The sequence below is a fragment of the Coffea arabica genome, chromosome 11c (assembly GCF_036785885.1).
Source record: "Coffea arabica cultivar ET-39 chromosome 11c, Coffea Arabica ET-39 HiFi, whole genome shotgun sequence".
Classification (NCBI taxonomy): Eukaryota; Viridiplantae; Streptophyta; class Magnoliopsida; order Gentianales; family Rubiaceae; genus Coffea; species Coffea arabica.
Window position 1 is genome coordinate 14,151,340 of NC_092330.1, and position 23,510 is coordinate 14,174,849.

Consider the following 23,510-nt stretch of genomic DNA (forward strand, 5'->3'; position numbering starts at 1 on the left):
GCCTAGTCACACATGCACGAGCCAAGCTCTTAATGAAATCCCTCCAAGGCCTGGTTCAAACGGTCCAAGACCAACATGGAGTCCATGGGGATATTGAATGCCTAGAAGGAGACAAGCAAAACATCTACACCATGATCCATGCCCATGGAGAGTCAAGCGAGCCTCCAAGTGATTGGGCCGAGTAGGGTCTTTAGGCCTTAATGTTGCTTAGGGTTAGATTAACCGCGTAATAGAAGCATGGGTCGGCCAATCTAGACACCAAGATGGCCGACTGCTCCTTTAGGGTTCTAGAAACCTCTAGCCTATAAAAGGGGTTGCTTTGCAAGTGTTTTGGACACAAGTTGGATCAATACAATTTGATTAATGTCAATTCTTCTTGTTAAGAGATATTCGAGCCTTTTCACTTGCTTTGGCAAGGGTTGTAAGCAATATTGCGTCCCGTCCAAGATTTTTCTACCGACCTATCCATTCGAGTAATCATCTCTGTGGAGTCATCGTTCCAACGCCTATAATTAAATCTTATCGTCCCGCTTGATTCTAGATTCCGCAATCCAGGCGTTGGACCACCTCGCTAGATCCTTGGGCAAGCGTGCTACGTGTCTCGAAACGAGTTGATGGAGGACCGTATCAGTGACGTGTGTATGGATCTGGGCCCACGCAATGAGCTGGTCCGAGTTCCATTGGGCCCAGTCACACGTGTACGATCCAAGTTCTTCAAGGAATCCCACCAAGGCCTTGTTCGAATGGTCCAAGACCAACATGGAGTCCATAGGAATATTGAAGTGCAAGAAGGATACAAGACAAATCATCTACACCATGATCCAAACCCGTGGTGAGTCGAGCGGGCCTCCAAGAGATTGGGCCGAGTTGGGTCTTTAGGCCTTAATGTTGCTTTGGGTTAGAATAACTGCGTAATAGAAGCATGGGTCGGCCAATCTAGACACCAAGATGGCCGACTGCTCCTTTAGGGTTTTAGAAACCTCTAGCCTATAAAAGGGTTTGCTTTGCAAGGGTTTTGGACACAAGTTGGATCAATACAATTTGATTGATGTCGATTCTTCTTGTTAAGAGATATTCGAGCCTTTTCACTTTCTTTGGCAGGGGTTGTAAGCAATATTGCGTCTCGTCCTAGATTGTTCTACCGACCTATCCATTCGAGTAATCACCTCTGTGGAGTCATCGTTCTAACACCTATAATTAAATCTTATCGTCCCGCTTGATTCTAGGTTCCGCGATCCAAGCGTTAGACCACCTCGCTAGATCCTTGGGCAACGTGCTACGTGTCTCGAAACAAGTTGATCGAGGACCGTATCGGTGACGTGTGTATGGATCAGGGCCCACGCAATGAGCTGGTCCGAGTTCCATTGGGCCCAGTCACACGTGTACGAGCCAAGTTCTTCAAGGAATCCCTCCAAGGCCTTGTTCGAATGGTCCAAGACCAGCATGGAGTCCATAGGGATATTGAATGCCAAGAAGGATACAAGCAAATCATCTACACCATGATCCAAGCCTATGGAGAGTCAAGCGGGGCTCCAAGTGATTGGGCCGAGTAGGGTCTTTAGGCCATAATGTTGCTTAGGGTTGGATTAACTACGTAGTAGAAGCATGGGCCGGCCCGTATTGATACCAAGATGGCCGACTGCTCTTTTCGTGTTTTTGTAGGGTTTTAGTATCCTCTAGCCTATAAAAGGGCTTGCATTATAAGGGTTTTGGACACAAGTTGGATCAATAAAGTTTGGTTAATTTCGATTCTTCTTGTCAAGAGAGAGTCGAGCCTTTTTACTTGCCTTTGCAAGGGTTGTGAGCAATCTTGCGTCTCGTCCTAGATTGTTCTACCGACGTATCTATTAGAGTAATCACCACTGTGGAGTCGTCGTTCTACCCCCTATAATCAAATCGTGTTGTCCGTTTGATTCTAGGTTCCGCAATCCAAGCGTTGGATCACCTCGCTAGATACTTGAGCAAACGTGCTATGTTTCTCGTAACGAGTTGATCAAGGACCGTATCAGTAATGTGTGCATGGATCATGGCCCACAAAATGATCCGGTCAGAGTTCTATTGGGCCTAGTCACACATGCACGAGCCAAGCTCTTAAAGAAATCCCTCCAAGGCCTGGTTCAAACGGTCCAAGACCAACATGGAGTCCATGGGGATATTGAAGGCCTAGAAGGAGACAAGCAAAACATCTACACCATGATCCATGCCCATGGAGAGTCAAGCGAGCCTCCAAGTGATTGGGCCGAGTAGGGTCTTTAGGCCTTAATGTTGCTTAGGGTTAGATTAACCGCGTAATAGAAGCATGGGTCGGCCAATCTAGACACCAAGATGGCCGACTGCTCCTTTAGGGTTCTAGAAACCTCTAGCCTATAAAAGGGCTTGCTTTGCAAGTGTTTTGGACACAAGTTGGATCAATACAATTTGATTAATGTCAATTCTTCTTGTTAAGAGATATTCGAGCCTTTTCACTTGCTTTGGCAAGGGTTGTAAGCAATATTGCGTCCCGTCCAAGATTTTTCTACCGACCTATCCATTCGAGTAATCATCTCTGTGGAGTCATCGTTCCAACGCCTATAATTAAATCTTATCGTCCCGCTTGATTCTAGATTCCGCAATCCAGGCGTTGGACCAACTCGCTAGATCCTTGGGCAAGCGTGCTACGTGTCTCGAAACGAGTTGATGGAGGACCGTATCAGTGACGTGTGTATGGATCTGGGCCCACGCAATGAGCTGGTCCGAGTTCCATTGGGCCCAGTCACACGTGTACGATCCAAGTTCTTCAAGGAATCCCACCAAGGCCTTGTTCGAATGGTCCAAGACCAACATGGAGTCCATAGGAATATTGAAGTGCAAGAAGGATACAAGACAAATCATCTACACCATGATCCAAACCCGTGGTGAGTCGAGCGGGCCTCCAAGAGATTGGGCCGAGTTGGGTCTTTAGGCCTTAATGTTGCTTTGGGTTAGAATAACTGCGTAATAGAAGCATGGGTCGGCCAATCTAGACACCAAGATGGCCGACTGCTCCTTTAGGGTTTTAGAAACCTCTAGCCTATAAAAGGGTTTGCTTTGCAAGGGTTTTGGACACAAGTTGGATCAATACAATTTGATTGATGTCGATTCTTCTTGTTAAGAGATATTCGAGCCTTTTCACTTTCTTTGGCAGGGGTTGTAAGCAATATTGCGTCTCGTCCTAGATTGTTCTACCGACCTATCCATTCGAGTAATCACCTCTGTGGAGTCATCGTTCTAACACCTATAATTAAATCTTATCGTCCCGCTTGATTCTAGGTTCCGCGATCCAAGCGTTAGACCACCTCGCTAGATCCTTGGGCAACGTGCTACGTGTCTCGAAACAAGTTGATCGAGGACCGTATCGGTGACGTGTGTATGGATCAGGGCCCACGCAATGAGCTGGTCCGAGTTCCATTGGGCCCAGTCACACGTGTACGAGCCAAGTTCTTCAAGGAATCCCTCCAAGGCCTTGTTCGAATGGTCCAAGACCAGCATGGAGTCCATAGGGATATTGAATGCCAAGAAGGATACAAGCAAATCATCTACACCATGATCCAAGCCTATGGAGAGTCAAGCGGGGCTCCAAGTGATTGGGCCGAGTAGGGTCTTTAGGCCATAATGTTGCTTAGGGTTGGATTAACTACGTAGTAGAAGCATGGGCCGGCCCGTATTGATACCAAGATGGCCGACTGCTCTTTTCGTGTTTTTGTAGGGTTTTAGTATCCTCTAGCCTATAAAAGGGCTTGCATTATAAGGGTTTTGGACACAAGTTGGATCAATAAAGTTTGGTTAATTTCGATTCTTCTTGTCAAGAGAGAGTCGAGCCTTTTTACTTGCCTTTGCAAGGGTTGTGAGCAATCTTGCGTCTCGTCCTAGATTGTTCTACCGACGTATCTATTAGAGTAATCACCACTGTGGAGTCGTCGTTCTACCCCCTATAATCAAATCGTGTTGTCCGTTTGATTCTAGGTTCCGCAATCCAAGCGTTGGATCACCTCGCTAGATACTTGAGCAAACGTGCTATGTTTCTCGTAACGAGTTGATCAAGGACCGTATCAGTAATGTGTGCATGGATCATGGCCCACAAAATGATCCGGTCAGAGTTCTATTGGGCCTAGTCACACATGCACGAGCCAAGCTCTTAAAGAAATCCCTCCAAGGCCTGGTTCAAACGGTCCAAGACCAACATGGAGTCCATGGGGATATTGAAGGCCTAGAAGGAGACAAGCAAAACATCTACACCATGATCCATGCCCATGGAGAGTCAAGCGAGCCTCCAAGTGATTGGGCCGAGTAGGGTCTTTAGGCCTTAATGTTGCTTAGGGTTAGATTAACCGCGTAATAGAAGCATGGGTCGGCCAATCTAGACACCAAGATGGCCGACTGCTCCTTTAGGGTTCTAGAAACCTCTAGCCTATAAAAGGGGTTGCTTTGCAAGGGTTTTGGACACAAGTTGGATCAATACAATTTGATTAATGTCGATTCTTCTTATTAAGAGATATTCGAGCCTTTTCACTTGCTTTGGCATGGGTTGTAAGCAATATTGCGTCTCGCCCTAGATTGTTCTACCGACCTATCCATTCGAGTAATCACCTCAGTGGAGTCATCGTTCCAACGCCTATAATGAAATCTTATCGTCCCGCTTGATTCTAGGTTCTGCAATCCAAGCGTTGGACCACCTCGCTAGATCCTTGGGCAAACGTGCAACGTGTCTCGAAACGAGTTGATCAAGGACCGTATCAGTGACGTGTGTATGGATCAGGGCCCACGCAATGAGCTGGTCGGAGTTCCATTGGGCCCAGTCACACGTGTACGAGCCAAGTTCTTCAAGGAATCCCTCCAAGGCCTTGTTCGAATGGTCCAAGACCAACATGGAGTCCATAGGAATATTGAAGTGCAAGAAGGATACAAGACAAATCATCTACACCATGATCCAAACCCGTGGTGAGTCAAGCGGGCCTCCAAGAGATTGGGCCGAGTTGGGTCTTTAGGCCTTAATGTTGCTTTGGGTTAGAATAACTGCGTAATAGAAGCATGGGTCGGCCAATCTAGACACCAAGATGGCCGACTGCTCCTTTAGGGTTTTAGAAACCTCTAGCCTATAAAAGGGCTTGCTTTGCAAGGGTTTTGGACACAAGTTGGATCAATACAATTTGATTGATGTCGATTCTTCTTGTTAAGAGATATTCGAGCCTTTTCACTTTCTTTGGCAGGGGTTGTAAGCAATATTGCGTCTCGTCCTAGATTGTTCTACCGACCTATCCATTCGAGTAATCACCTCTGTGGAGTCATCGTTCTAACACCTATAATTAAATCTTATCGTCCCGCTTGATTCTAGGTTCCGCGATCCAAGCGTTAGACCACCTCGCTAGATCCTTGGGCAACGTGCTACGTGTCTCGAAACAAGTTGATCGAGGACCGTATCGGTGACGTGTGTATGGATCAGGGCCCACGCAATGAGCTGGTCCGAGTTCCATTGGGCCCAGTCACACGTGTACGAGCCAAGTTCTTCAAGGAATCCCTCCAAGGCCTTGTTCGAATGGTCCAAGACCAGCATGGAGTCCATAGGGATATTGAATGCCAAGAAGGATACAAGCAAATCATCTACACCATGATCCAAGCCTATGGAGAGTCAAGCGGGGCTCCAAGTGATTGGGCCGAGTAGGGTCTTTAGGCCATAATGTTGCTTAGGGTTGGATTAACTACGTAGTAGAAGCATGGGCCGGCCCGTATTGATACCAAGATGGCCGACTGCTCTTTTCGTGTTTTTGTAGGGTTTTAGTATCCTCTAGCCTATAAAAGGGCTTGCATTATAAGGGTTTTGGACACAAGTTGGATCAATAAAGTTTGGTTAATTTCGATTCTTCTTGTCAAGAGAGAGTCGAGCCTTTTTACTTGCCTTTGCAAGGGTTGTGAGCAATCTTGCGTCTCGTCCTAGATTGTTCTACCGACGTATCTATTAGAGTAATCACCACTGTGGAGTCGTCGTTCTACCCCCTATAATCAAATCGTGTTGTCCGTTTGATTCTAGGTTCCGCAATCCAAGCGTTGGATCACCTCGCTAGATACTTGAGCAAACGTGCTATGTTTCTCGTAACGAGTTGATCAAGGACCGTATCAGTAATGTGTGCATGGATCATGGCCCACAAAATGATCCGGTCAGAGTTCTATTGGGCCTAGTCACACATGCACGAGCCAAGCTCTTAATGAAATCCCTCCAAGGCCTGGTTCAAACGGTCCAAGACCAACATGGAGTCCATGGGGATATTGAAGGCCTAGAAGGAGACAAGCAAAACATCTACACCATGATCCATGCCCATGGAGAGTCAAGCGAGCCTCCAAGTGATTGGGCCGAGTAGGGTCTTTAGGCCTTAATGTTGCTTAGGGTTAGATTAACCGCGTAATAGAAGCATGGGTCGGCCAATCTAGACACCAAGATGGCCGACTGCTCCTTTAGGGTTCTAGAAACCTCTAGCCTATAAAAGGGCTTGCTTTGCAAGTGTTTTGGACACAAGTTGGATCAATACAATTTGATTAATGTCAATTCTTCTTGTTAAGAGATATTCGAGCCTTTTCACTTGCTTTGGCAAGGGTTGTAAGCAATATTGCGTCCCGTCCAAGATTTTTCTACCGACCTATCCATTCGAGTAATCATCTCTGTGGAGTCATCGTTCCAACGCCTATAATTAAATCTTATCGTCCCGCTTGATTCTAGATTCCGCAATCCAGGCGTTGGACCACCTCGCTAGATCCTTGGGCAAGCGTGCTACGTGTCTCGAAACGAGTTGATGGAGGACCGTATCAGTGACGTGTGTATGGATCTGGGCCCACGCAATGAGCTGGTCCGAGTTCCATTGGGCCCAGTCACACGTGTACGATCCAAGTTCTTCAAGGAATCCCACCAAGGCCTTGTTCGAATGGTCCAAGACCAACATGGAGTCCATAGGAATATTGAAGTGCAAGAAGGATACAAGACAAATCATCTACACCATGATCCAAACCCGTGGTGAGTCGAGCGGGCCTCCAAGAGATTGGGCCGAGTTGGGTCTTTAGGCCTTAATGTTGCTTTGGGTTAGAATAACTGCGTAATAGAAGCATGGGTCGGCCAATCTAGACACCAAGATGGCCGACTGCTCCTTTAGGGTTTTAGAAACCTCTAGCCTATAAAAGGGCTTGCTTTGCAAGGGTTTTGGACACAAGTTGGATCAATACAATTTGATTGATGTCGATTCTTCTTGTTAAGAGATATTCGAGCCTTTTCACTTTCTTTGGCAGGGGTTGTAAGCAATATTGCGTCTCGTCCTAGATTGTTCTACCGACCTATCCATTCGAGTAATCACCTCTGTGGAGTCATCGTTCTAACACCTATAATTAAATCTTATCGTCCCGCTTGATTCTAGGTTCCGCGATCCAAGCGTTAGACCACCTCGCTAGATCCTTGGGCAACGTGCTACGTGTCTCGAAACAAGTTGATCGAGGACCGTATCGGTGACGTGTGTATGGATCAGGGCCCACGCAATGAGCTGGTCCGAGTTCCATTGGGCCCAGTCACACGTGTACGAGCCAAGTTCTTCAAGGAATCCCTCCAAGGCCTTGTTCGAATGGTCCAAGACCAGCATGGAGTCCATAGGGATATTGAATGCCAAGAAGGATACAAGCAAATCATCTACACCATGATCCAAGCCTATGGAGAGTCAAGCGGGGCTCCAAGTGATTGGGCCGAGTAGGGTCTTTAGGCCATAATGTTGCTTAGGGTTGGATTAACTACGTAGTAGAAGCATGGGCCGGCCCGTATTGATACCAAGATGGCCGACTGCTCTTTTCGTGTTTTTGTAGGGTTTTAGTATCCTCTAGCCTATAAAAGGGCTTGCATTATAAGGGTTTTGGACACAAGTTGGATCAATAAAGTTTGGTTAATTTCGATTCTTCTTGTCAAGAGAGAGTCGAGCCTTTTTACTTGCCTTTGCAAGGGTTGTGAGCAATCTTGCGTCTCGTCCTAGATTGTTCTACCGACGTATCTATTAGAGTAATCACCACTGTGGAGTCGTCGTTCTACCCCCTATAATCAAATCGTGTTGTCCGTTTGATTCTAGGTTCCGCAATCCAAGCGTTGGATCACCTCGCTAGATACTTGAGCAAACGTGCTATGTTTCTCGTAACGAGTTGATCAAGGACCGTATCAGTAATGTGTGCATGGATCATGGCCCACAAAATGATCCGGTCAGAGTTCTATTGGGCCTAGTCACACATGCACGAGCCAAGCTCTTAAAGAAATCCCTCCAAGGCCTGGTTCAAACGGTCCAAGACCAACATGGAGTCCATGGGGATATTGAAGGCCTAGAAGGAGACAAGCAAAACATCTACACCATGATCCATGCCCATGGAGAGTCAAGCGAGCCTCCAAGTGATTGGGCCGAGTAGGGTCTTTAGGCCTTAATGTTGCTTAGGGTTAGATTAACCGCGTAATAGAAGCATGGGTCGGCCAATCTAGACACCAAGATGGCCGACTGCTCCTTTAGGGTTCTAGAAACCTCTAGCCTATAAAAGGGCTTGCTTTGCAAGTGTTTTGGACACAAGTTGGATCAATACAATTTGATTAATGTCAATTCTTCTTGTTAAGAGATATTCGAGCCTTTTCACTTGCTTTGGCAAGGGTTGTAAGCAATATTGCGTCCCGTCCAAGATTTTTCTACCGACCTATCCATTCGAGTAATCATCTCTGTGGAGTCATCGTTCCAACGCCTATAATTAAATCTTATCGTCCCGCTTGATTCTAGATTCCGCAATCCAGGCGTTGGACCAACTCGCTAGATCCTTGGGCAAGCGTGCTACGTGTCTCGAAACGAGTTGATGGAGGACCGTATCAGTGACGTGTGTATGGATCTGGGCCCACGCAATGAGCTGGTCCGAGTTCCATTGGGCCCAGTCACACGTGTACGATCCAAGTTCTTCAAGGAATCCCACCAAGGCCTTGTTCGAATGGTCCAAGACCAACATGGAGTCCATAGGAATATTGAAGTGCAAGAAGGATACAAGACAAATCATCTACACCATGATCCAAACCCGTGGTGAGTCGAGCGGGCCTCCAAGAGATTGGGCCGAGTTGGGTCTTTAGGCCTTAATGTTGCTTTGGGTTAGAATAACTGCGTAATAGAAGCATGGGTCGGCCAATCTAGACACCAAGATGGCCGACTGCTCCTTTAGGGTTTTAGAAACCTCTAGCCTATAAAAGGGTTTGCTTTGCAAGGGTTTTGGACACAAGTTGGATCAATACAATTTGATTGATGTCGATTCTTCTTGTTAAGAGATATTCGAGCCTTTTCACTTTCTTTGGCAGGGGTTGTAAGCAATATTGCGTCTCGTCCTAGATTGTTCTACCGACCTATCCATTCGAGTAATCACCTCTGTGGAGTCATCGTTCTAACACCTATAATTAAATCTTATCGTCCCGCTTGATTCTAGGTTCCGCGATCCAAGCGTTAGACCACCTCGCTAGATCCTTGGGCAACGTGCTACGTGTCTCGAAACAAGTTGATCGAGGACCGTATCGGTGACGTGTGTATGGATCAGGGCCCACGCAATGAGCTGGTCCGAGTTCCATTGGGCCCAGTCACACGTGTACGAGCCAAGTTCTTCAAGGAATCCCTCCAAGGCCTTGTTCGAATGGTCCAAGACCAGCATGGAGTCCATAGGGATATTGAATGCCAAGAAGGATACAAGCAAATCATCTACACCATGATCCAAGCCTATGGAGAGTCAAGCGGGGCTCCAAGTGATTGGGCCGAGTAGGGTCTTTAGGCCATAATGTTGCTTAGGGTTGGATTAACTACGTAGTAGAAGCATGGGCCGGCCCGTATTGATACCAAGATGGCCGACTGCTCTTTTCGTGTTTTTGTAGGGTTTTAGTATCCTCTAGCCTATAAAAGGGCTTGCATTATAAGGGTTTTGGACACAAGTTGGATCAATAAAGTTTGGTTAATTTCGATTCTTCTTGTCAAGAGAGAGTCGAGCCTTTTTACTTGCCTTTGCAAGGGTTGTGAGCAATCTTGCGTCTCGTCCTAGATTGTTCTACCGACGTATCTATTAGAGTAATCACCACTGTGGAGTCGTCGTTCTACCCCCTATAATCAAATCGTGTTGTCCGTTTGATTCTAGGTTCCGCAATCCAAGCGTTGGATCACCTCGCTAGATACTTGAGCAAACGTGCTATGTTTCTCGTAACGAGTTGATCAAGGACCGTATCAGTAATGTGTGCATGGATCATGGCCCACAAAATGATCCGGTCAGAGTTCTATTGGGCCTAGTCACACATGCACGAGCCAAGCTCTTAAAGAAATCCCTCCAAGGCCTGGTTCAAACGGTCCAAGACCAACATGGAGTCCATGGGGATATTGAAGGCCTAGAAGGAGACAAGCAAAACATCTACACCATGATCCATGCCCATGGAGAGTCAAGCGAGCCTCCAAGTGATTGGGCCGAGTAGGGTCTTTAGGCCTTAATGTTGCTTAGGGTTAGATTAACCGCGTAATAGAAGCATGGGTCGGCCAATCTAGACACCAAGATGGCCGACTGCTCCTTTAGGGTTCTAGAAACCTCTAGCCTATAAAAGGGGTTGCTTTGCAAGGGTTTTGGACACAAGTTGGATCAATACAATTTGATTAATGTCGATTCTTCTTATTAAGAGATATTCGAGCCTTTTCACTTGCTTTGGCATGGGTTGTAAGCAATATTGCGTCTCGCCCTAGATTGTTCTACCGACCTATCCATTCGAGTAATCACCTCAGTGGAGTCATCGTTCCAACGCCTATAATGAAATCTTATCGTCCCGCTTGATTCTAGGTTCTGCAATCCAAGCGTTGGACCACCTCGCTAGATCCTTGGGCAAACGTGCAACGTGTCTCGAAACGAGTTGATCAAGGACCGTATCAGTGACGTGTGTATGGATCAGGGCCCACGCAATGAGCTGGTCGGAGTTCCATTGGGCCCAGTCACACGTGTACGAGCCAAGTTCTTCAAGGAATCCCTCCAAGGCCTTGTTCGAATGGTCCAAGACCAACATGGAGTCCATAGGAATATTGAAGTGCAAGAAGGATACAAGACAAATCATCTACACCATGATCCAAACCCGTGGTGAGTCAAGCGGGCCTCCAAGAGATTGGGCCGAGTTGGGTCTTTAGGCCTTAATGTTGCTTTGGGTTAGAATAACTGCGTAATAGAAGCATGGGTCGGCCAATCTAGACACCAAGATGGCCGACTGCTCCTTTAGGGTTTTAGAAACCTCTAGCCTATAAAAGGGCTTGCTTTGCAAGGGTTTTGGACACAAGTTGGATCAATACAATTTGATTGATGTCGATTCTTCTTGTTAAGAGATATTCGAGCCTTTTCACTTTCTTTGGCAGGGGTTGTAAGCAATATTGCGTCTCGTCCTAGATTGTTCTACCGACCTATCCATTCGAGTAATCACCTCTGTGGAGTCATCGTTCTAACACCTATAATTAAATCTTATCGTCCCGCTTGATTCTAGGTTCCGCGATCCAAGCGTTAGACCACCTCGCTAGATCCTTGGGCAACGTGCTACGTGTCTCGAAACAAGTTGATCGAGGACCGTATCGGTGACGTGTGTATGGATCAGGGCCCACGCAATGAGCTGGTCCGAGTTCCATTGGGCCCAGTCACACGTGTACGAGCCAAGTTCTTCAAGGAATCCCTCCAAGGCCTTGTTCGAATGGTCCAAGACCAGCATGGAGTCCATAGGGATATTGAATGCCAAGAAGGATACAAGCAAATCATCTACACCATGATCCAAGCCTATGGAGAGTCAAGCGGGGCTCCAAGTGATTGGGCCGAGTAGGGTCTTTAGGCCATAATGTTGCTTAGGGTTGGATTAACTACGTAGTAGAAGCATGGGCCGGCCCGTATTGATACCAAGATGGCCGACTGCTCTTTTCGTGTTTTTGTAGGGTTTTAGTATCCTCTAGCCTATAAAAGGGCTTGCATTATAAGGGTTTTGGACACAAGTTGGATCAATAAAGTTTGGTTAATTTCGATTCTTCTTGTCAAGAGAGAGTCGAGCCTTTTTACTTGCCTTTGCAAGGGTTGTGAGCAATCTTGCGTCTCGTCCTAGATTGTTCTACCGACGTATCTATTAGAGTAATCACCACTGTGGAGTCGTCGTTCTACCCCCTATAATCAAATCGTGTTGTCCGTTTGATTCTAGGTTCCGCAATCCAAGCGTTGGATCACCTCGCTAGATACTTGAGCAAACGTGCTATGTTTCTCGTAACGAGTTGATCAAGGACCGTATCAGTAATGTGTGCATGGATCATGGCCCACAAAATGATCCGGTCAGAGTTCTATTGGGCCTAGTCACACATGCACGAGCCAAGCTCTTAATGAAATCCCTCCAAGGCCTGGTTCAAACGGTCCAAGACCAACATGGAGTCCATGGGGATATTGAATGCCTAGAAGGAGACAAGCAAAACATCTACACCATGATCCATGCCCATGGAGAGTCAAGCGAGCCTCCAAGTGATTGGGCCGAGTAGGGTCTTTAGGCCTTAATGTTGCTTAGGGTTAGATTAACCGCGTAATAGAAGCATGGGTCGGCCAATCTAGACACCAAGATGGCCGACTGCTCCTTTAGGGTTCTAGAAACCTCTAGCCTATAAAAGGGCTTGCTTTGCAAGTGTTTTGGACACAAGTTGGATCAATACAATTTGATTAATGTCAATTCTTCTTGTTAAGAGATATTCGAGCCTTTTCACTTGCTTTGGCAAGGGTTGTAAGCAATATTGCGTCCCGTCCAAGATTTTTCTACCGACCTATCCATTCGAGTAATCATCTCTGTGGAGTCATCGTTCCAACGCCTATAATTAAATCTTATCGTCCCGCTTGATTCTAGATTCCGCAATCCAGGCGTTGGACCACCTCGCTAGATCCTTGGGCAAGCGTGCTACGTGTCTCGAAACGAGTTGATGGAGGACCGTATCAGTGACGTGTGTATGGATCTGGGCCCACGCAATGAGCTGGTCCGAGTTCCATTGGGCCCAGTCACACGTGTACGATCCAAGTTCTTCAAGGAATCCCACCAAGGCCTTGTTCGAATGGTCCAAGACCAACATGGAGTCCATAGGAATATTGAAGTGCAAGAAGGATACAAGACAAATCATCTACACCATGATCCAAACCCGTGGTGAGTCGAGCGGGCCTCCAAGAGATTGGGCCGAGTTGGGTCTTTAGGCCTTAATGTTGCTTTGGGTTAGAATAACTGCGTAATAGAAGCATGGGTCGGCCAATCTAGACACCAAGATGGCCGACTGCTCCTTTAGGGTTTTAGAAACCTCTAGCCTATAAAAGGGTTTGCTTTGCAAGGGTTTTGGACACAAGTTGGATCAATACAATTTGATTGATGTCGATTCTTCTTGTTAAGAGATATTCGAGCCTTTTCACTTTCTTTGGCAGGGGTTGTAAGCAATATTGCGTCTCGTCCTAGATTGTTCTACCGACCTATCCATTCGAGTAATCACCTCTGTGGAGTCATCGTTCTAACACCTATAATTAAATCTTATCGTCCCGCTTGATTCTAGGTTCCGCGATCCAAGCGTTAGACCACCTCGCTAGATCCTTGGGCAACGTGCTACGTGTCTCGAAACAAGTTGATCGAGGACCGTATCGGTGACGTGTGTATGGATCAGGGCCCACGCAATGAGCTGGTCCGAGTTCCATTGGGCCCAGTCACACGTGTACGAGCCAAGTTCTTCAAGGAATCCCTCCAAGGCCTTGTTCGAATGGTCCAAGACCAGCATGGAGTCCATAGGGATATTGAATGCCAAGAAGGATACAAGCAAATCATCTACACCATGATCCAAGCCTATGGAGAGTCAAGCGGGGCTCCAAGTGATTGGGCCGAGTAGGGTCTTTAGGCCATAATGTTGCTTAGGGTTGGATTAACTACGTAGTAGAAGCATGGGCCGGCCCGTATTGATACCAAGATGGCCGACTGCTCTTTTCGTGTTTTTGTAGGGTTTTAGTATCCTCTAGCCTATAAAAGGGCTTGCATTATAAGGGTTTTGGACACAAGTTGGATCAATAAAGTTTGGTTAATTTCGATTCTTCTTGTCAAGAGAGAGTCGAGCCTTTTTACTTGCCTTTGCAAGGGTTGTGAGCAATCTTGCGTCTCGTCCTAGATTGTTCTACCGACGTATCTATTAGAGTAATCACCACTGTGGAGTCGTCGTTCTACCCCCTATAATCAAATCGTGTTGTCCGTTTGATTCTAGGTTCCGCAATCCAAGCGTTGGATCACCTCGCTAGATACTTGAGCAAACGTGCTATGTTTCTCGTAACGAGTTGATCAAGGACCGTATCAGTAATGTGTGCATGGATCATGGCCCACAAAATGATCCGGTCAGAGTTCTATTGGGCCTAGTCACACATGCACGAGCCAAGCTCTTAAAGAAATCCCTCCAAGGCCTGGTTCAAACGGTCCAAGACCAACATGGAGTCCATGGGGATATTGAAGGCCTAGAAGGAGACAAGCAAAACATCTACACCATGATCCATGCCCATGGAGAGTCAAGCGAGCCTCCAAGTGATTGGGCCGAGTAGGGTCTTTAGGCCTTAATGTTGCTTAGGGTTAGATTAACCGCGTAATAGAAGCATGGGTCGGCCAATCTAGACACCAAGATGGCCGACTGCTCCTTTAGGGTTCTAGAAACCTCTAGCCTATAAAAGGGCTTGCTTTGCAAGTGTTTTGGACACAAGTTGGATCAATACAATTTGATTAATGTCAATTCTTCTTGTTAAGAGATATTCGAGCCTTTTCACTTGCTTTGGCAAGGGTTGTAAGCAATATTGCGTCCCGTCCAAGATTTTTCTACCGACCTATCCATTCGAGTAATCATCTCTGTGGAGTCATCGTTCCAACGCCTATAATTAAATCTTATCGTCCCGCTTGATTCTAGATTCCGCAATCCAGGCGTTGGACCAACTCGCTAGATCCTTGGGCAAGCGTGCTACGTGTCTCGAAACGAGTTGATGGAGGACCGTATCAGTGACGTGTGTATGGATCTGGGCCCACGCAATGAGCTGGTCCGAGTTCCATTGGGCCCAGTCACACGTGTACGATCCAAGTTCTTCAAGGAATCCCACCAAGGCCTTGTTCGAATGGTCCAAGACCAACATGGAGTCCATAGGAATATTGAAGTGCAAGAAGGATACAAGACAAATCATCTACACCATGATCCAAACCCGTGGTGAGTCGAGCGGGCCTCCAAGAGATTGGGCCGAGTTGGGTCTTTAGGCCTTAATGTTGCTTTGGGTTAGAATAACTGCGTAATAGAAGCATGGGTCGGCCAATCTAGACACCAAGATGGCCGACTGCTCCTTTAGGGTTTTAGAAACCTCTAGCCTATAAAAGGGTTTGCTTTGCAAGGGTTTTGGACACAAGTTGGATCAATACAATTTGATTGATGTCGATTCTTCTTGTTAAGAGATATTCGAGCCTTTTCACTTTCTTTGGCAGGGGTTGTAAGCAATATTGCGTCTCGTCCTAGATTGTTCTACCGACCTATCCATTCGAGTAATCACCTCTGTGGAGTCATCGTTCTAACACCTATAATTAAATCTTATCGTCCCGCTTGATTCTAGGTTCCGCGATCCAAGCGTTAGACCACCTCGCTAGATCCTTGGGCAACGTGCTACGTGTCTCGAAACAAGTTGATCGAGGACCGTATCGGTGACGTGTGTATGGATCAGGGCCCACGCAATGAGCTGGTCCGAGTTCCATTGGGCCCAGTCACACGTGCACGAGCCAAGTTCTTCAAGGAATCCCTCCAAGGCCTTGTTCGAATGGTCCAAGACCAGCATGGAGTCCATAGGGATATTGAATGCCAAGAAGGACACAAGCAAATCATCTACACCATGATCCAAGCCTATGGAGAGTCAAGCGGGGCTCCAAGTGATTGGGCCGAGTAGGGTCTTTAGGCCATAATGTTGCTTAGGGTTGGATTAACTACGTAGTAGAAGCATGGGCCGGCCCGTATTGATACCAAGATGGCCGACTGCTCTTTTCGTGTTTTTGTAGGGTTTTAGTATCCTCTAGCCTATAAAAGGGCTTGCATTATAAGGGTTTTGGACACAAGTTGGATCAATAAAGTTTGGTTAATTTCGATTCTTCTTGTCAAGAGAGAGTCGAGCCTTTTTACTTGCCTTTGCAAGGGTTGTGAGCAATCTTGCGTCTCGTCCTAGATTGTTCTACCGACGTATCTATTAGAGTAATCACCACTGTGGAGTCGTCGTTCTACCCCCTATAATCAAATCGTGTTGTCCGTTTGATTCTAGGTTCCGCAATCCAAGCGTTGGATCACCTCGCTAGATACTTGAGCAAACGTGCTATGTTTCTCGTAACGAGTTGATCAAGGACCGTATCAGTAATGTGTGCATGGATCATGGCCCACAAAATGATCCGGTCAGAGTTCTATTGGGCCTAGTCACACATGCACGAGCCAAGCTCTTAAAGAAATCCCTCCAAGGCCTGGTTCAAACGGTCCAAGACCAACATGGAGTCCATGGGGATATTGAAGGCCTAGAAGGAGACAAGCAAAACATCTACACCATGATCCATGCCCATGGAGAGTCAAGCGAGCCTCCAAGTGATTGGGCCGAGTAGGGTCTTTAGGCCTTAATGTTGCTTAGGGTTAGATTAACCGCGTAATAGAAGCATGGGTCGGCCAATCTAGACACCAAGATGGCCGACTGCTCCTTTAGGGTTCTAGAAACCTCTAGCCTATAAAAGGGGTTGCTTTGCAAGGGTTTTGGACACAAGTTGGATCAATACAATTTGATTAATGTCGATTCTTCTTATTAAGAGATATTCGAGCCTTTTCACTTGCTTTGGCATGGGTTGTAAGCAATATTGCGTCTCGCCCTAGATTGTTCTACCGACCTATCCATTCGAGTAATCACCTCAGTGGAGTCATCGTTCCAACGCCTATAATGAAATCTTATCGTCCCGCTTGATTCTAGGTTCTGCAATCCAAGCGTTGGACCACCTCGCTAGATCCTTGGGCAAACGTGCAACGTGTCTCGAAACGAGTTGATCAAGGACCGTATCAGTGACGTGTGTATGGATCAGGGCCCACGCAATGAGCTGGTCGGAGTTCCATTGGGCCCAGTCACACGTGTACGAGCCAAGTTCTTCAAGGAATCCCTCCAAGGCCTTGTTCGAATGGTCCAAGACCAACATGGAGTCCATAGGGATATTGAAGGCCAAGGAGGATACAAACAAATCATATACACACTGATCCAATCCCATGGAGAGTCAAGCGGGCCTCCAAGTGATTGGGCCGAGTTGGGTCTTTAGGCCTTAATGTTGCTTTGGGTTAGAATAACTGCGTAATAGAAGCATGGGTCGGCCAATCTAGACACCAAGATGGCCGACTGCTCCTTTAGGGTTTTAGAAACCTCTAGCCTATAAAAGGGCTTGCTTTGCAAGGGTTTTGGACACAAGTTGGATCAATACAATTTGATTGATGTCTATTCTTCTTGTTAAGAGATATTCGAGCCTTTTCACTTTCTTTGGCAGGGGTTGTAAGCAATATTGCGTCTCGTCCTAGATTGTTCTACCGACCTATCCATTCGAGTAATCACCTCTGTGGAGTCATCGTTCTAACACCTATAATTAAATCTTATCGTCCCGCTTGATTCTAGGTTCCGCGATCCAAGAGTTAGACCACCTCGCTAGATCCTTGGACAACGTGCTACGTGTCTCGAAACAAGTTGATCGAGGACCGTATCGGTGACGTGTGTATGGATCAGGGCCCACGCAATGAGCTGGTCCGAGTTCCATTGGGCCCAGTCACACGTGCACGAGCCTAGTTCTTCAAGGAATCCCTCCAAGGCCTTGTTCGAATGGTCCAAGACCAGCATGGAGTCCATAGGGATATTGAATGCCAAGAAGGACACAAGCAAATCATCTACACCATGATCCAAGCCTATGGAGAGTCAAGCGGGGCTCCAAGTGATTGGGCCGAGTAGGGTCTTTAGGCCATAATGTTGCTTAGGGTTGGATTAACTACGTAGTAGAAGCATGGGCCGGCCCGTATTGATACCAAGATGGCCGACTGCTCTTTTCGTGTTTTTGTAGGGTTTTAGTATCCTCTAGCCTATAAAAGGGCTTGCATTATAAGGGTTTTGGACACAAGTTGGATCAATAAAGTTTGGTTAATTTCGATTCTTCTTGTCAAGAGAGAGTCGAGCCTTTTTACTTGCCTTTGCAAGGGTTGTGAGCAATCTTGCGTCTCGTCCTAGATTGTTCTACCGACGTATCTATTAGAGTAATCACCACTGTGGAGTCGTCGTTCTACCCCCTATAATCAAATCGTGTTGTCCGTTTGATTCTAGGTTCCGCAATCCAAGCGTTGGATCACCTCGCTAGACACTTGAGCAAACGTGCTATGTTTCTCGTAACGAGTTGATCAAGGACCGTATCAGTAATGTGTGCATGGATCATGGCCCACAAAATGATCCGGTCAGAGTTCTATTGGGCCTAGTCACACATGCACGAGCCAAGCTCTTAAAGAAATCCCTCCAAGGCCTGGTTCAAACGGTCCAAGACCAACATGGAGTCCATGGGGATATTGAAGGCCTAGAAGGAGACAAGCAAAACATCTACACCATGATCCATGCCCATGGAGAGTCAAGCGAGCCTCCAAGTGATTGGGCCGAGTAGGGTCTTTAGGCCTTAATGTTGCTTAGGGTTAGATTAACCGCGTAATAGAAGCATGGGTCGGCCAATCTAGACACCAAGATGGCCGACTGCTCCTTTAGGGTTCTAGAAACCTCTAGCCTATAAAAGGGCTTGCTTTGCAAGGGTTTTGGACACAAGTTGGATCAATACAATTTGATTAATGTCGATTCTTCTTATTAAGAGATATTCGAGCCTTTTCACTTGCTTTGGCATGGGTTGTAAGCAATATTGCGTCTCGCCCTAGATTGTTCTACCGACCTATCCATTCGAGTAATCACCTCAGTGGAGTCATCGTTCCAACGCCTATAATGAAATCTTATCGTCCCGCTTGATTCTAGGTTCTGCAATCCAAGCGTTGGACCACCTCGCTAGATCCTTGGGCAAACGTGCAACGTGTCTCGAAACGAGTTGATCAAGGACCGTATCAGTGACGTGTGTATGGATCAGGGCCCACGCAATGAGCTGGTCGGAGTTCCATTGGGCCCAGTCACACGTGTACGAGCCAAGTTCTTCAAGGAATCCCTCCAAGGCCTTGTTCGAATGGTCCAAGACCAACATGGAGTCCATAGGGATATTGAAGGCCAAGAAGGATACAAACAAATCATATACACACTGATCCAATCCCATGGAGAGTCAAGCGGGCCTCCAAGTGATTGGGCCGAGTTGGGTCTTTAGGCCTTAATGTTGCTTTGGGTTAGAATAACTGCGTAATAGAAGCATGGGTCGGCCAATCTAGACACCAAGATGGCCGACTGCTCCTTTAGGGTTTTAGAAACCTCTAGCCTATAAAAGGGCTTGCTTTGCAAGGGTTTTGGACACAAGTTGGATCAATACAATTTGATTGATGTCTATTCTTCTTGTTAAGAGATATTCGAGCCTTTTCACTTTCTTTGGCAGGGGTTGTAAGCAATATTGCGTCTCGTCCTAGATTGTTCTACCGACCTATCCATTCGAGTAATCACCTCTGTGGAGTCATCGTTCTAACACCTATAATTAAATCTTATCGTCCCGCTTGATTCTAGGTTCCGCGATCCAAGCGTTAGACCACCTCGCTAGATCCTTGGACAACGTGCTACGTGTCTCGAAACAAGTTGATCGAGGACCGTATCGGTGACGTGTGTATGGATCAGGGCCCACGCAATGAGCTGGTCCGAGTTCCATTGGGCCCAGTCACACGTGCACGAGCCAAGTTCTTCAAGGAATCCCTCCAAGGCCTTGTTCGAATGGTCCAAGACCAGCATGGAGTCCATAGGGATATTGAATGCCAAGAAGGACACAAGCAAATCATCTACACCATGATCCAAGCCTATGGAGAGTCAAGCGGGGCTCCAAGTGATTGGGCCGAGTAGGGTCTTTAGGCCATAATGTTGCTTAGGGTTGGATTAACTACGTAGTAGAAGCATGGGCCGGCCCGTATTGATACCAAGATGGCCGACTGCTCTTTTCGTGTTTTTGTAGGGTTTTAGTATCCTCTAGCCTATAAAAGGGCTTGCATTATAAGGGTTTTGGACACAAGTTGGATCAATAAAGTTTGGTTAATTTCGATTCTTCTTGTCAAGAGAGAGTCGAGCCTTTTTACTTGCCTTTGCAAGGGTTGTGAGCAATCTTGCGTCTCGTCCTAGATTGTTCTACCGACGTATCTATTAGAGTAATCACCACTGTGGAGTCGTCGTTCTACCCCCTATAATCAAATCGTGTTGTCCGTTTGATTCTAGGTTCCGCAATCCAAGCGTTGGATCACCTCGCTAGACACTTGAGCAAACGTGCTATGTTTCTCGTAACGAGTTGATCAAGGACCGTATCAGTAATGTGTGCATGGATCATGGCCCACAAAATGATCCGGTCAGAGTTCTATTGGGCCTAGTCACACATGCACGAGCCAAGCTCTTAAAGAAATCCCTCCAAGGCCTGGTTCAAACGGTCCAAGACCAACATGGAGTCCATGGGGATATTGAAGGCCTAGAAGGAGACAAGCAAAACATCTACACCATGATCCATGCCCATGGAGAGTCAAGCGAGCCTCCAAGTGATTGGGCCGAGTAGGGTCTTTAGGCCTTAATGTTGCTTAGGGTTAGATTAACCGCGTAATAGAAGCATGGGTCGGCCAATCTAGACACCAAGATGGCCGACTGCTCCTTTAGGGTTCTAGAAACCTCTAGCCTATAAAAGGGCTTGCTTTGCAAGGGTTTTGGACACAAGTTGGATCAATACAATTTGATTAATGTCGATTCTTCTTATTAAGAGATATTCGAGCCTTTTCACTTGCTTTGGCATGGGTTGTAAGCAATATTGCGTCTCGCCCTAGATTGTTCTACCGACCTATCCATTCGAGTAATCACCTCAGTGGAGTCATCGTTCCAACGCCTATAATGAAATCTTATCGTCCCGCTTGATTCTAGGTTCTGCAATCCAAGCGTTGGACCACCTCGCTAGATCCTTGGGCAAACGTGCAACGTGTCTCGAAACGAGTTGATCAAGGACCGTATCAGTGACGTGTGTATGGATCAGGGCCCACGCAATGAGCTGGTCGGAGTTCCATTGGGCCCAGTCACACGTGTACGAGCCAAGTTCTTCAAGGAATCCCTCCAAGGCCTTGTTCGAATGGTCCAAGACCAACATGGAGTCCATAGGGATATTGAAGGCCAAGAAGGATACAAACAAATCATATACACACTGATCCAATCCCATGGAGAGTCAAGCGGGCCTCCAAGTGATTGGGCCGAGTTGGGTCTTTAGGCCTTAATGTTGCTTTGGGTTAGAATAACTGCGTAATAGAAGCATGGGTCGGCCAATCTAGACACCAAGATGGCCGACTGCTCCTTTAGGGTTTTAGAAACCTCTAGCCTATAAAAGGGCTTGCTTTGCAAGGGTTTTGGACACAAGTTGGATCAATACAATTTGATTGATGTCTATTCTTCTTGTTAAGAGATATTCGAGCCTTTTCACTTTCTTTGGCAGGGGTTGTAAGCAATATTGCGTCTCGTCCTAGATTGTTCTACCGACCTATCCATTCGAGTAATCACCTCTGTGGAGTCATCGTTCTAACACCTATAATTAAATCTTATCGTCCCGCTTGATTCTAGGTTCCGCGATCCAAGAGTTAGACCACCTCGCTAGATCCTTGGACAACGTGCTACGTGTCTCGAAACAAGTTGATCGAGGACCGTATCGGTGACGTGTGTATGGATCAGGGCCCACGCAATGAGCTGGTCCGAGTTCCATTGGGCCCAGTCACACGTGCACGAGCCAAGTTCTTCAAGGAATCCCTCCAAGGCCTTGTTCGAATGGTCCAAGACCAGCATGGAGTCCATAGGGATATTGAATGCCAAGAAGGACACAAGCAAATCATCTACACCATGATCCAAGCCTATGGAGAGTCAAGCGGGGCTCCAAGTGATTGGGCCGAGTAGGGTCTTTAGGCCATAATGTTGCTTAGGGTTGGATTAACTACGTAGTAGAAGCATGGGCCGGCCCGTATTGATACCAAGATGGCCGACTGCTCTTTTCGTGTTTTTGTAGGGTTTTAGTATCCTCTAGCCTATAAAAGGGCTTGCATTATAAGGGTTTTGGACACAAGTTGGATCAATAAAGTTTGGTTAATTTCGATTCTTCTTGTCAAGAGAGAGTCGAGCCTTTTTACTTGCCTTTGCAAGGGTTGTGAGCAATCTTGCGTCTCGTCCTAGATTGTTCTACCGACGTATCTATTAGAGTAATCACCACTGTGGAGTCGTCGTTCTACCCCCTATAATCAAATCGTGTTGTCCGTTTGATTCTAGGTTCCGCAATCCAAGCGTTGGATCACCTCGCTAGACACTTGAGCAAACGTGCTATGTTTCTCGTAACGAGTTGATCAAGGACCGTATCAGTAATGTGTGCATGGATCATGGCCCACAAAATGATCCGGTCAGAGTTCTATTGGGCCTAGTCACACATGCACGAGCCAAGCTCTTAAAGAAATCCCTCCAAGGCCTGGTTCAAACGGTCCAAGACCAACATGGAGTCCATGGGGATATTGAAGGCCTAGAAGGAGACAAGCAAAACATCTACACCATGATCCATGCCCATGGAGAGTCAAGCGAGCCTCCAAGTGATTGGGCCGAGTAGGGTCTTTAGGCCTTAATGTTGCTTAGGGTTAGATTAACCGCGTAATAGAAGCATGGGTCGGCCAATCTAGACACCAAGATGGCCGACTGCTCCTTTAGGGTTCTAGAAACCTCTAGCCTATAAAAGGGCTTGCTTTGCAAGGGTTTTGGACACAAGTTGGATCAATACAATTTGATTAATGTCGATTCTTCTTATTAAGAGATATTCGAGCCTTTTCACTTGCTTTGGCATGGGTTGTAAGCAATATTGCGTCTCGCCCTAGATTGTTCTACCGACCTATCCATTCGAGTAATCACCTCAGTGGAGTCATCGTTCCAACGCCTATAATGAAATCTTATCGTCCCGCTTGATTCTAGGTTCTGCAATCCAAGCGTTGGACCACCTCGCTAGATCCTTGGGCAAACGTGCAACGTGTCTCGAAACGAGTTGATCAAGGACCGTATCAGTGACGTGTGTATGGATCAGGGCCCACGCAATGAGCTGGTCGGAGTTCCATTGGGCCCAGTCACACGTGTACGAGCCAAGTTCTTCAAGGAATCCCTCCAAGGCCTTGTTCGAATGGTCCAAGACCAACATGGAGTCCATAGGGATATTGAAGGCCAAGAAGGATACAAACAAATCATATACACACTGATCCAATCCCATG